Below are 6,450 nucleotides of genomic sequence, written 5' to 3' on the forward strand. Positions count from 1 at the left end.
GCTGCGTCTATAGATTGCTTTCTAACATTAAGAAAATAGATTCCCTCACTATAGGGTCAAAAGACTACATTGTGATAGGTGAAGAAAGGATTTATCAATGATCAAATCTTGTTTGGATCAACAATCAACAGCCTTGGTTGTGTTTGTTGTTATTATGTGCCTCCAAGTCACCTGTAACTCTTAGCTAACCAATGTATAATAGCTCTGAATCCTGTCCTATCTGAAGCCAGTCTCACTGTCTCTGACACACCTGCTTCTATTACCCCATTCATTCACTGTGTCAATTCATCTCATTCATCTCTCCTGCATTGTCCCTCCACCCTTCCAAGCATGATGTGCTTCTCCAAGGGCTGGTCCCTCCTGTGAACATGCCTAAAGCATGTGAGATAAGAGGTTCAAAATCCTTGCCTTCAGAGAGCAACTTGGTTTCACTTTCTCCAGGATAGACCTTTTTGTTCTCTTGGCAGTCCATATATACTTCTCCAACACCACAACTCAAAGAAATAAATTCTTCTGTCATTCTTGGTCTAGCTTTCTGATACATAACAAGTAACTCTGAAGACAACGGCCTGGATCAGGCACACTTTAGTCTCTAAACTGATATTTTTGTACTTCAGCAATCTGGAGAGGTTCCTAACAGCAAACTTTGATAATCCGATCAGTCTTTTGATTTCCTGGCTGTTGGTTCCAGTAGTGTTGATTTTGGACTCAAGAAAGCTTGAATGGTTAACAATCTCAATCTCTTCTCGATCTAAGATGGTGTTGCCAATTGGCCCAGTAGTGAGATCTTTGTTAGGTTTCTTTTTTGGCTTTTTTTTTTTTACTTTGAATTTCAATTGATATTGAAGACTGCATCCCCAGAATTTCTGAAACAGCTACTTTAGGTGCTCTTAAGTTTCAGCAAGCAAGGTTGTGCCATCTGCATAACACATGTTGTTGATGAGTCTTCCTCTAATTCTGATGCCACATTCTTCCTCATAAAGACCAGCCTCCCAAATGATCTTTTTTTTTTTGTATATAGTTGTACATAGGGTCGCTATGAGTTGCAGGTGACTCAACGGCCCATAACAACAACAACAACAACAACATAGTTTGAAAATGGATGGAGACAAGATGAATCTCTGACATAGTCCTTTCATGATTTTCAACCTTGTAGTGCTTTTTTGTTCTGTTTTGACAAGCGCCTCCTAGTCCAAGAATAGCTTTCTCAAGATCATAATCAGGTGTTCTAGTATTCTCATTTTTCTCAAGGTTAGCCACAGTTTTCTTGTGATACAAACAGTCAAATATCTTTGTGTAGTAAATGAAACCCAGATAGACAGTCTTCTAGTACTCTCTGCTTTCAGTCAAGATCCATCTGATTTTAGCAATGTTGTCTTTAGTGTCATTGCATCTCCTAAATCCAGCCTGCGCTTCTGGTAGTTCTCTGTTGCTCTACTGTTCCAGTCGTTTTTTGGGCAATGTGCAGCAAGATTTTACTTGTATGTGGTAGTAGTGACATTGTTTGATAATTTTAACACTCTGTGAGAACACCCTTTTTTGGATTGGGAATAGATATGGATCCTTTCCAGTCAGTTGGACAGGTCACTGTTCTCCAGATTTATTGGCATAACTTGGTAAGCACATCTGTTTGTTGAAACATGTTAATTGGTAGTCTATCAATTCCTGATGCCTTGTTTATTTTTTCCAATTCCTTCAGAGCAGATTGAACTTCCTCTTTGATCATTGTCTCTCGATTATATGCTGTTTCATTAAATTTGTCTGTGTCAGCCAGAGTTCTTTTTGGTACAGTGACTCTATGTACTCCTTCCAGCTTCTTTTGATGCATCCTGGATTATTAGAGATTCTTTCCTTAACATCTTTAAATATTGAAAATTGAGGCTTTAATGTGTTCCTTCAGCTTAAGAAATGCTGAAGGAATTGATAAATTTGATTCTCTGACTCTAGCTCTTTACATATTTTGTTGTAATATTTCTTTTGTTTTCTTGAACTACCCTTTTTAATCTTCTGTTTAAGCTCCATAACTTCTTGATTTCTTCCCTTAGCTTTGACTTCTCAGTGCTTTAGTATGATATTCAGAGTCTCTTTTGACATTCATATTGGTCTTTTTCTCCTCCAGATTTGTAATGATCTTTTGCATTCACCATGTACCAGATAATTAAAAAAAATCAGGAGACTTATTAAAACAAGTCCACTGTCAGGTACCTCTCCAAAATGTTGAGGAGTAATGATGTTGTTAGAAGACTCAGGTGCACCTGATTCAGGCCATGGTTTTTTAATTCACCAACATCAGAGAGCTGGACAATGAATAAAGATAACAGAAGAAATTATTGCTTATAAGTTCTGGTGTCAGGGAAAAGTGCTGAATACTCTGGACTGCCTAAAGAACAAACATATAATGTCTTGGAAAAAGTGGAGTAACAGGGCTCCTTGGAAACAAAGATAACAAAGCTTCATCTTTTATACTTTGGGCATGTTGCTAGGCAAGGTTATTCTTTGGAAAGAGGTATCATGTTTGGAAATATGGGGGATCATCAAAAGAGAGGAAGACCTCCAACAAAATAAATTCACGTAATGACTTCAGTCATAGGTTCTAGGATGTCAGGCATGATGAGAATAGCATAGGATTTTGCGGGGTTCAGGTGGGCTGTTTATAAGATCATTATGAATTATACTTAACTCACCAGCACCAAACAATAACAACAACAGCAACATCTCCTGTGTACACCATCTGTTGCTATCAAGCTGATTCTGATGCATGATACATACCATTGGACTTTTGGGGCGATATATCTTTATGACAGTAGACTTGGTATGAAGCTGCTGTGAGATTTGAACTATAGACCTTTTGATTAGCAATGCTGTTTGCAGTGTAGCACACTACCAACCGACTGCCAAACATAAATATTCTTTAAAAATTCTATTGATTCTACATTTGCTAAACCTTAAAAATTTGCTAGATTCACTTTATCTGTTCATGTTCATAGTACAATGTTTAAAATCTCACAATTAACAAAAATCTTGCTTAAATTTGTTTCCACGGTAACTATCAGAGTTAATACTTATCCAAACCAATTGCAGAGACAGAATAAAATAGGAAAATGAGAGACCATCTTTTTTTCTGCTTTACTTTAGAGTAATGCTATTACTAAAAGGAAAAAAAATCTACTCTCAATATTGGAAAATTAGTTGTTAACCAAATGGAAAAAAAAAATTATGGAAGAACATTGACCATTTCGGTTACCAGGGATTTTTTAAATTATTTTGTTCTCACCACAAAGATTGTTTTGCTTAAAATCTTTTGTCAAATTTATTTATATAAGAAAAAGGATCTGTAGGTGATATTTACAAATACCTACATAATGAAGATTGATACACAGTGTCTGTCAGAAAGCATTTTTGTCTATATCTGTACTAGAAAATAAATTCTTCTAGGTCATACATTCTCTTCTGACTCATAAGACAATTGTCTGGTATGCCAAGACATGATTAAGACTTCTTTACCTTTTCTCCTCAAAGAATGATCCTTGTTGCATTTATCAAAAGTCTTCTTTCAAACTCTGATATACAACCACTGATTCCACCATGACCAAAAGCATTTTTGTAGTTAGCTTCGACAATAAATGCTGGATAATAAAACGTACTGATGAATTTTTTCATGAGATTGATGCTTCCTGGCTTTTACCACCAAACTAATTCAAGTTTGAATGTAATACATGTATCAAAGTTTATCTTCAAAATAGAGTTATAAAAGCCCAGAATAAAAAATAATGTTACTTATGGTCTATCACACTCAGAAAACTTATAGTTTGACTTTTTAAAAATTTTCCCCTATAATACTACCCTTTACTTAAAGAATCAATCCACAAAAAAATGAATCATATTCTTAAAGAATGCAAAAAAAATCCCTTTTATTTTGTAAAGAAATATCAGCAATTACCATAATATTCAATTATTTATGACTGTCATAAAGGCAATTCATGGTAAATCTATTTTAAATAACTTTTAAAGGCCTTATTTTATATTATACAACAAATATCAGAGGGCCTGAGACAGGATGAATAATAACATCACTCTAGTTTGAAACAAAGAACAACATTCTGATTTATTTGCCGGCAAGGGTATTAAAATACTGTGAACTCGTTTTATATTTCCCACTTGCTTAGGGAAGTGAAAATATCATATATCAAAATATCACTTCCAAAGGCTGTTATGAATTGTTAAAACAGAAATAATAAATTGTCATTCAACTTCATAATATTCTGATATAGATAGACTTGTATGAGCAAAACATTTTCCTACAAATTCTAGATAACTTGATTTAATTATGAGCTAAAAATGGCATATGATTATTATAACCAGATCCAGAAGGTTTTAGGCGACATAACACCTTAGCAGGAGCTGACAGCTTCAGGATACAAGCCACTGCAACTTATAATGGAGATGCCTATTTTACCCCCGGCTTGGGATTAATTTGCATTGAATGTGTGTTTATAAGCTCTTTTGGGATTCATTGGCAGAGCAGCTTTGGTTAGAATAAATTGTGAAAAAAATCCCTATGTTCTGCTACAGTTTATATGTGCCTAATAGAGCATAACTTTAAGTTTCAAATAACTTCTCTACTTGACAAGAAAGATCTGTAGGAAAACCAATATAGATTCATATGTGATAGCCTCATAGATACTGAGTCATTCTTTGCTAAATCAACAAATTGGCTCTGGATTAAATGTGAGGCATTTTATACTAAGTAATTATGTATTGTTATTGGCTGTCTCCTCCCAGGCTCGTGGGAAGCTCTCCTTGCCAGAAGGCAGGAGCGTTGTGGTGGGAGTGCAGGAATCATGGCAAGCTTTTGGAGTTGACTGCTTTTCCGGGAATGTGTTGGACTTGCAGGTTTGCTCTGTCCCTGGAGTGAGGCTAGCCAGCCTGGGCCTAGGGTTTGAACCAGGAGGCGGCCTTAAGCCCAAAGGTTCAAATTGTCTTCCTGTCAAACATTCTTCTAGGTGGTATAGCACTGGTCTGTGCGTTGCTGTACAGAGGTAACTCGGGTTACTGTGATGCTGAAGCCTGTGACAGTGATGTGCCAATTGTGGTAATGGGCACCCATGGTGGACAGTGTTGGCTGGAGCTTTCCGACTAAATCAAGCCTGGAAGCAGGAGCGGCATCCACTTCCAAAATGGCTTGCCTCTGGAAACTCTATGTACAAACAGTGCTCAGGCCGTTCGTTCATAGGGTCGCTATGAGTCATCTACGACTCAACAGCATTAAACAACAACAACAATTATGTAGGAGTATCTATGGAAAACTTCGCTGAGGAAGAGAAAAAATGCATACAAGCCTTGGGGTCTCCTGGTATGTAATACATATATTCCAGTAATTAAAACCCTTAAACTCCTTGCCATCCAGTTAGAACGGACTCCTAGATTACCCTCCATTGGATATCTCAAGCTGTAAATTGCACTGGAAAAGATTGTCAGTCTTCAGCTCTCCATACCCCCACTTCATGACTATTCTTGAATCTACTGGTAGCTTCCACTCACCAGAGGGATCTGATCTTTGGATTAATTCTCTTCAACTTTCAAGGCAGAAATAAAGGGCCTAATAATAGAATAAATTGTCTTGTGATTATGTGTCATCAAGTTGCTTATGACTCATAGTGGTTAGGAAACACACAACAACAACAAACAATATAAAAAGTTAAGATTCCCCTCTGTGTGTGTGTATGTATATAAACACAAAAACACTGAAAGAAATTTATCATGAATCTGAGAGTACCACTTCTATGTGAACTGTCCAAGAGGTGACAAAATCTCATTTGCTTTCTCTGTCAGGAAGATAACAAACTATGAGACAAAAAAAGAAAAAAAAAATCTCAAATAAGGAACAACAATAATTTATGTTGACCACCAAGAGTTGGATGAACATTAAAGTCATGAAAAAAAGGTCAATAAATCACAAGCACAAGATAATTTATTTAAGGTTCTTCATAATCAAATGGCTCAAAATAAATGAGAAAGGCACTATCACTAAAGTGATCTGTAAAGTTGAGTAGGAGAAAATAAATAAGTTGCATGTCTCCTTAACAGAAATCATACAATTTAAAATACCATCAGTACTGAATAAGAGACGTAAAAGTTGACCCACAATTCTATCTCCAGACAAATATTTGTCAAAAAGCAATGATAATGAAAAGTTATTTGTTGTTGTTGTTGTTATGTGCCATCGAGTCGTTTCCGACTCATGGTGACCCTATGCACAACAGCCCCAAACCCTGCTCTGTCCTGCGCCAAACGCACCGCCTCTGACACACCCATCCCGATTACCCCAGTCACCGAATCAATCCATCTCCTAGAGGGTCTTCCCCTCCTGCGTTGTCCCTTAACACTGCCAAGCATGATGTCCCTCTCCAAGGACCCGTCCCTCCTGGCAATATGTCCAAAGTATGTCAG

This window comes from Elephantulus edwardii, unplaced genomic scaffold (genome assembly GCF_000299155.1).
Source record: "Elephantulus edwardii isolate Elephantulus edwardi_28Jun2011 unplaced genomic scaffold, EleEdw1.0 scaffold00137, whole genome shotgun sequence".
NCBI lineage: Eukaryota > Metazoa > Chordata > Mammalia > Macroscelidea > Macroscelididae > Elephantulus > Elephantulus edwardii.